Here is an 8,980-nt window from a genome sequence, read left to right as displayed (position 1 = left end):
CCATATTTATATTTCTATTAAATATTCCAGAAAGCTTTTCTTTACAAAAACTATCAGAAGAAGAGAAAATAGTTTTGTTTTTTAAAAAAATATTTAAAACTTTCATAAAAAATTCTATGAATCCAACAAATTTTAAGAACTTGATTAAAGTGTGAAATCCTTATATTTTTCCTTACAAGAAGTGTAATGATGACAAATATTAGCTTATATATTCATTTTTTCTCTTTTTAAAGTGACATGCCTTTTTTGGGGGGGACTAACAAAGGTAACTAAAAGTTATTAAAGTATAAAATTAATCAAAGATGGAAGAAATACAATGCCAACAATATCACAGCTCCAAATAGTTAAATGCAGTGTCAAAAACTGAAAATGAAAGTTAATTTATCTAACCATAAGACAGTGGCAAATATTTAGAATGCAAAGGTGAATCTTAATTTTTCTTTTTCTCATAATTTCTTATTTCTCATATATTATCAGCTCTTGTAATGGTCTAATAGTTAAAATATTACTGATGACTTGTTATATTCTAGATCATGATTACTTAAGTTTTTCATTCCTACTTCAATACTTACACTAGTCTATAGATAGACTTAAAACTATTATCTAAATAATTGTTTTCAAACTTACAGACATGTTTTTAATAAGTTATATTATCTTTATAACCTGTCCCACATCTATTTCTAAAATTATAAATCATAAAGTAAATTTGTATAGTGGATATAAGTGGTTTGTTATAAATATTTTGTAAATGGGTTGGAATACACAATTTTAACATGTTGGTTTATGTGGCTTACCAGTTCATGAAAAACACTGATTTGATTTTAACAGTTAAAAAAACACTTTAAAAGAAAAACTATGTCCAATATATATATATATATATACATATTTGTTGTTGTTGTTATGTGCTCCTCCCCCTCAAGACCTCAAAAAGTTGTAATGACCTCCCAAGAGTTCAGTCCTAGACCCTCTTTTCCTCCATATCAATACTGTTTCCCTAGAAGACCTCAGATTATCTCATATATCTAATGCCATCAAAGAAACCCTGGAGGTGCAAATTGTTTAGTATTCTGATGCTAACTGAAAGGTTGGTGGTTCAAACCCACACACACACACACACACACTGTGTGAGAAGGACTTGGATATTTGCTTCTGTAAAGACTATAGCCAAGACACACCTCAGAAAGAAGATTGGGCGATCTAATTCCATAGTGATACTGCCTCAGAAACCCAAGGAGGGGTCACTATGAGTTGGATCCGACTTGATGGCAGTGAGTTCGGTTTGGTCTTTGGGTACTAACAAGATCACTGGAATAGTAGAAGGGCAAGATCTAAGTTAGATCTCTAGAATAACTCCTAGGGCACCCCTGAAGAACTGGCCCACCAAGACACTTCCTACCTACCTCTACTACAATCAGTAAGGTAGATGATTAGCAAGTTGTTGTCACTTCAGCTGAAATCTGGTTGTCTTCTAAGTCATATTATACCTGCTAGATCCACAAGAGCAAACCTACATTGCATGTTGTTGCCTTTCTCTTCAATGAACTAAGCTCTAGATTAAAATTCATATAATCCAATTGGTTTACACTAAATCTTACCTAGAACAATACCTACAAAAAAAAAAAAAACTCACTGCCATCAAGTCGATTTCAACTCATAGCAACCCCTCCTTGGGTTTCCGAGGCAATATCACTATGGAAGTAGATTGCACCATCTTCCTTCCAAGGAGTGGAAAAGAGTCTGGTAAATCTAGTGGTTAGTTTTCTAGTATCTGAAGTAGAGGAAGGCATACTAGAAAAATGTGTAAATAGTTGAACAAGTCAAACTACTTTGTCCAACACGTGCCCCTGCCATGCAGCAGGGAGAGTAACCCTTTCAACAATAAATTAGATTGTATCATTACTCTGCTCAATATCCTCCAGTTGCTTCCCATTGCACTGCAATTGAAACTAACTTCTCATAAGGGAAGGAGCCCTGGTAGTGAAGTAGTTAAAAGCTTTTGGCTGCTAAACAAAATGTCTGTGGTTTGAATCCACCAGCTGCTCACAATCTGCTTCCTTAAAGATTCACAACCTTGGGAACTCAATGGGTAAGTTCTACTCTGTCTTATAGAGTAGCTCTGAGTCAAAATCAACTCAATGGCATTGGGTTGGTTTCGTTTCAGTTTACGTTTTGATTCCTAAAAGGTACCACCACCACTTGTCTGTCAGTTTGTCGTACTGTGGTGGCTTGTGTGTTGCTATGATGCTGGAAGCTTTGCCACCAGTATTCCAAATACCAGCAGGGTCACAGACTAGAAAGAAGGGCACAGCCAGATCCACTCCTGAAATAATTGGCCAATGAAAACTTTATGAACAGCAGTGAATTATTGCCTGACACAGTGCCAAAAAAGGAACCCTTCAGATTGGAAGTCAACCAAAATATGACTGGAGAAGAGTTGCCACCTCAAAGTAAAGTCAACTTTAATGACATGGATGGAGTAAAGTTTTGGGGATCTGTATTTGCTGATGTGGCATGACTCAAAATAAGAAGAAACTGGTGTAAACATCCATTAATAATCAGAAAGTAGAATGGACGAAGTATGAATCTAGGAAAATTGGAAGGTGCAAAAAATGAAACAGAATGCATAAAGATCAACATCCTAGGCATTAGTGGTCTGAAATGGACTGGCATCAGCCATTTTGAAACAAACAATCTTATGGTATACTATCCTATAGGCAAAATACTGAATGATGCAGGAAGCCTCAAAAAAAAAAAAAAAGAAAAAAGAAAGAAAGAAAGATGGAAGGAATACACAGAAACACTGTACCAAAAAGAATTGGTTGACATTCAGTCATTTCAGTAAGTAGCATGTGATCAAGAACCAATGGTATTGAAAGAAGAAGTCCAATGTACACTGAGGCATTGGTGAAAAACAAGGCTCCAGGATTGAAGGAATACCCATTGAGATGTTTCAACAAATGGATGCATCCCTGGAACACTCACTTGTTTATGCCAAAAAAAAAAAAAATCTGGAACACAGCTACCTGGCCATGGACTGAAAGAAATCCATATGTGTACTCATTCCAAAAAAAGGTGATCCAACAGAATGCAGAAATTATTGAACAATATCATTAATGTCATACACAACTACAATTTTACAGAAGATTATTTAAAAATATTTACAGCAGTATACTGACAGAGAACTACTAGAAATTCAAGCTGGGGTCAGAATAAAACATGGAATGAGGGATATATCATTGCTGATGTCAGATGGATCTTGGCTGAAAGCAAAAAATTCCAGAAAGATGTTTGTTGTTGTTGTTAGGTGCCAGTGAATCAACTCCAGCTCATACTAACTCTACATACAACAACAAAATATGGCCTGGACTTGCGCCATCCTCACAATCCTTGCTACACCTGAGTCAATTGTTGCAGCCAGTGTGTCAGTCCATCTCATTGAGGGTCTTCCTCTTTTCCACTGACTCTCTACTTTCCCAAGCATGATATCCTTCTTCAGGGAATTGTCCCTTCTGACAACATCAGCTAAGTAGGTGAGACGAAGTCTTGCCATTTTCACTTCCAAGGAGCATTCTGGCTGCACTTCTTCCAGGCAGATTTGTTTATTCTTCTGGTAGTCCACGGTATTTTCAGTATTCTTCACCAACACTGTAATTCAAAGACATCAACTCTTCTTTATTCTTCTCTATTCATTGTCCAGTTTTCACATGCATATGAGGTAACTGAAAATACCATGCTTTCGGTTAGGCATGCCTTAGTCTTCAAAGACACTTCTTTGCTTATTAACACTGTAAAGGGGTCTTTCCAGCACATTTGCCTAGATAAGATGTTTACGTGTTTTTATTGACTATGCAAAGGCATTTGACTTTGTGGATCATAAAAAATGGATAACATTGCAAAGAATGGGAATTCCAGAACACTTAATGATCATGAGGAATTTGTACATAGACTAAGAGGTATTTTTTCTAACAGAACAAAAGACTACTGAATGGTTTAAAATCAGAGTTGCATTCTTTCAACACACTTCAATCTGTATGCTGGGCAAATAATCCTAGAAGCTGGACTATGTGAAGAAGAACATGGCATCAAGATTAGAGGAAGAATCATTAACAACTTGTGATATGCAGATGACACCACTTTCCTTGCTGAAAGTGAAGATGACTTGAAGCACTTACTGATGAAGATCAACGAGTACATTTTCAGTATGGATTACACTTCCATGTAAAGAAAACAAAAATCCTCACAACCGGACCAATAAGCAACATCATGATAAATGGAGAAAAGATTGAAGTTATCAAGGATTTCATTTTACTTGTATCAGCAATCAATGCTAATGGAAGCAACAGTCAAGAAATCAAACAACATATTGCACTGGGCAAATCTGCCATGAAAGAATTCTTTAGTCTTAAAAAGCAAAGATGTCACTTTGAGGAATAAGGTATGCCTGACCCAAACCACGTTGTGGTTATGTGCCGTGGAGTTAGACCTGACTCATAGCAACTCCTCCTTGGGTTTCCGAGGTGGTATCCCTATGGAGGTAGATTGCTCAACCTTCCTTCCAAGGTGTGACTGGTAGGTTTGAACCACCAGCCTTCTGGTTAGCAGCCAAGTGCCTTAGGCACTACGCTACCAGAGCTCTAACCCAAGCCATAGTGTTTTCAATTGCCTCATATGCATGTGAAAGCTGGATAAGGAATAAGGAAAACCTAGAAAATTGATGCATTTGAATTATGGTGTGGCAAAGAATATTGAATATACCATGGACTGCCAGAAGAATGAACAAATTTTTCGTGGAAGAAGTACAGCCAGAATGATCCCATTGTTACTTTGCTTTTTTGTAATATGATACTGGATAGTAAATCAAAGTAAAGAGCAAAAGATTTTAAGCTGGTCATTTTTATGCTTTTTCTCCTCTATGTTCTCTAGTCTAAAAGCCTTTGATGACCTTTACATAACCTTTCTAAAGCACTTATTGCCATATTTGCTAAGTGAGATTGGACTTCAGTTTAGTTTTGATGTATGGATTTAAATTGCTATAATTAGCAGCCAGATGTTTAGAGCACCTATATGCATCTGAAATAATTATGACATAATCAGTGATGTTTTCATCATAAAATTTATAATTTCAAAAAATGAAGACAACAGCAGATATAACTTGAAGAATAATATCAAAATCTCCACCTTGCCAGCTACTCTCTCTTGTTAATTGCTCTAATGATTTATGAGATGCTAGTTTTTATGGTGGTGGTGGTAAAATGACTGGGTTTTGGAAATAATATGAAAAAGAACCTAGCCCATAGGAATTATTAATTTTACTGCTTTGAACAAGTCTTAATAATCAAAATATTTAGTCTTTTGAAACTTTAATTATTTTTATGGTTGATAAATTGTCTAAAATCATGAAAGCCACACAAGATGATATCTTTTTACCATTACCAACATCCTTAAGAAAGGCAAATTTCTAAAACTTCAAGCCCGGTAACTGTACAAAATTTCTCCTCCACATGTCATTTGTATCCCTCTTAATCTTTCCACTTTCAACGCTATTCCTTTAGTTCAGGCCCATATAACTTTTTGCATGATACTTCCTCAAATGTCTCCCTTCCCTTGTTTCTCTTTAATTCTGATCAATAGGTTACCATTTAATATAGCATATAAGGTTGTGCAGAACCCAGCTATGACCTAAATTTTCAATTTCAAATGCAACTACTCCTCAACATATACTCCAAGACACCAAAGTTCACATTTTCCCTAAATACAACAGCTCTGATCCACCACTATGGCACTGCATTTGTGATAAAGGTACCACTTACCTATTTTGTCCTTTACTTTGCATAGAACTAATATTACTCCAATCTTATACATAAGGAAATTGAAACATATAGAAATTAAGTAACTTGCTCAAGATCACATACCTCTTCAGTTGTAGAGCCAGAACTCCAGCCCATGTAAAATGACCTCATAGCTATCCTAACCACTAATCCATACCGTACTATAGAACCTTTAACACTGATATGCCTTTTCATCAACATTTGATGGGTCTCATTAGAAAAAAGAGAACATTTTACATAGAGATACACAATTTTTAAAATAGAAAAATGGGTGGGAGTTGATATTTGGAGCCAAAATGTTGGATTATAGTAGTGAATTTTTGGTTGCCTCCCCTCATCAATTCTCTTTCCCTTATCTTCCAAATTCTTAGTTGAAGTTAAATTTCTCAACCATATGTATTGGATGAGATTGATCTCATCTTCCTCTATTCAGGAGACAAGCACCAATTCCCTTAATCTAATCAGTATATCCGATCCTCCTGACCAGTCTAGGGCTAAATGTGTGACATAGTTGTAACCAATGAGAAGTTAGAAAGATCTCTAGGTACGGCTGGGGAGAAGAAAGCTTCCAAACTAATCTGAAAATAATGTCATTCTCTCCACTACACATAAATAAGAAAACTTGAAGTCCTAATTACTGCTGAGAAATATCTTTAAAAATTAAAAAAAAAAGCAGCTAGACTTATAAATCCAATACTACCAAAATCTGTGTACAAGGATAAAAAGCAACTGCATGCTTAATGACAACATTGTGTCACTAGGAGAAGACTTGCCTGAAGTTCATACTCTGTACATTTAGTTTTTTAATTGCCTGAGCCAATACATTTGCTTTATTGTTTGAGACCATTTGAAGTGGATTTTCTGCTATTTTAAACTGAAATCTACTCAACTAATAAATAGAAATAATGGTGGCTGTCTTCAGAAAAAACTATATCAAACAGTCTCTACATTCTGATTATATTCTCCCTATTGTCAGCAAATATATGTTGAATTAGTCTTTCTTTACATAACAGAGATGCAGAATCAGGAAGAATACAAATTACTTTGAGTTAAAGCTATCTAGGACAAAAAATAGGGAGCTCTGGTGATGTAGTGCCTAAGACACTTGACTGCTAACCAGAAGGTTGGCAGTTCAAACCCACCAGCCGCTCCTCAGAAGAAAGATTGGGCAATCTACTTCCATAGTGATACTACCTCGGAAAACCAAGGAGGGGTCGCTATGAGTCAGAGACAACTTGATGGCACATAACAACAACAACAACAGGACAAAAAAATAATAATAATGAATTTAAAATATATATATAGTGTTATTCAACCCATTTTATCAGCTGCATTATCATACATTCATTCTCTCTTGTTCTTCTAACTCCTCCTCTACTCCCTAAAATTATTCCTTCATCCTTCAGCTATTAAAAAAAAAAAAAAAAATCTTCTTGCATGCTACAGAAAGGGCATGGACTCTCCATCTTTTGACTTCCTCTAACTTCACAAAGGGAAGAGAAAGTCACCACTATCAGCCCAAGGCTTATTCCCATCAGGCAAAGGTCAGACATGCCACCACCCTCCAACCTTTTTTTACCAAATGTGACACCAACCATCTCTCTATGGCACTCTCTACTTCTTTGATGAGTTCAATAATTCATTGCAATGCCCACACAGAACTCACAGACTCACAATTATGGGGTTTACTAGGGAAGTAACAATTCGGGATCAGAAACAAGTCAGGATATAGTTCTTCAATCAGGGCAGCTTCTTTTCAGCTGTGCCTGAAGGAACACCTCTCTGGCCTCGACCTCTACCCTGCTTGGGCCAATGTTCCAAAGCTCCTTTAGCTTTGCCAAACAGGTGCCCAAGAGAGGCACCCCACTCCACCAGCAAGCCTCCTGACTGAAGGCAGTCAGCTTTCTCGCTCTGTGCACTGGGAAGCCCACTACTCTGTCTCATGCAGGTCTTCTGGTGCTGCTGCCTCTGTTGCCACCATCTCTCTGCTGCTATCTCTCTGCTGATGTCTCTCTGCTGTCAGCTCTCTGCCGCTATCTCTCTACCACCCTCTCTCTCCTGTCTCCTCTCTCTAACATCTCTCTCTGCCTTCTTTGCACATGGATTTCAGGTCCAAGGACACCTTCCTCCCAGCTCTTTCTTGATGGTAATGAGATCTCCCATTTCTACTTCAAATGGCTCATTTTAAGCCTCATGGAATGAAAAAACTGACCAATCCCCATGTTAGGGTTCTATACCTTATTTGCAGTCTCACCTTACAGGGGTACCTTACTTACATTACTAGCAAGTTATCCAATCCCCTTGATGGGCCACAAGTACCTTACATTTATATAGCTCTACCCAGGCATCTGGGGGTAGTCATGAAAAGCATGGCTAGAAGAGCCATATTAAGTAATTCACTGCACCACACATACAAAGGAATACAAAAGATACTAAGAGATGGAGATAATGTCTTACACTTATAATTGCATTAGGGACCTACTTGGTCAATCCCAGAAGCTGTATTACATAAGGTAAAGCAAAACTGTTGTTTTGGGATTCATCTACATCAATACACTTGGAAGTATAACCAGATGCATCTTAGAAGTAAAGACAGTAAGACTTTGTCTCACTTACTTTGGACTTATCAGGAGGGACCAATCCCTAGAGAAAAATATCATGCTTGGTAAAGTAGAGGATAAGCATAAAAGAAGAAGACAAGACGGACTGCCACAGTGGCTGCAAATGGGCTCATATATCACAGTAATTGTGAGAAGAGCACAGGACCAAGCAATATTTCATTCTATTACACATAAGTTCACTAAGAGTAGGAACCAACACAAGGGCACCTAACAATAACAACAAAATACTCTTCGTAGAGCTTCTATGTTATGACTGACCCAGCTTCATAGGTTCTGAAACAGGGCTTCAAACTAGTTATTCCCAATTCAGACATGATTGACAAATCAAAAGTGGAGAACACCTGAATTTGTAAAATGTGAGTGAACTTGAGACAATCATTAAAATGGTGAAAATTATGGGTTAATATCCTGCTAGAAACTTAATTTGTCTCTTAGAAAAAAGGGTAGCATACCCAGAGGGACCAAGTAGTTGAACCTGTAGGCTTGGGACCATAGTCACAGGGGACATCAAGCTCAATTGGCATAACATAC

This window comes from Orycteropus afer, unplaced genomic scaffold (assembly GCF_000298275.1).
Source record: "Orycteropus afer afer isolate SDZICR_OR568_19922 unplaced genomic scaffold, OryAfe1.0 scaffold00159, whole genome shotgun sequence".
Classification (NCBI taxonomy): domain Eukaryota; kingdom Metazoa; phylum Chordata; class Mammalia; order Tubulidentata; family Orycteropodidae; genus Orycteropus; species Orycteropus afer.
Note: the sequence above shows the minus strand (reverse complement) of the source record.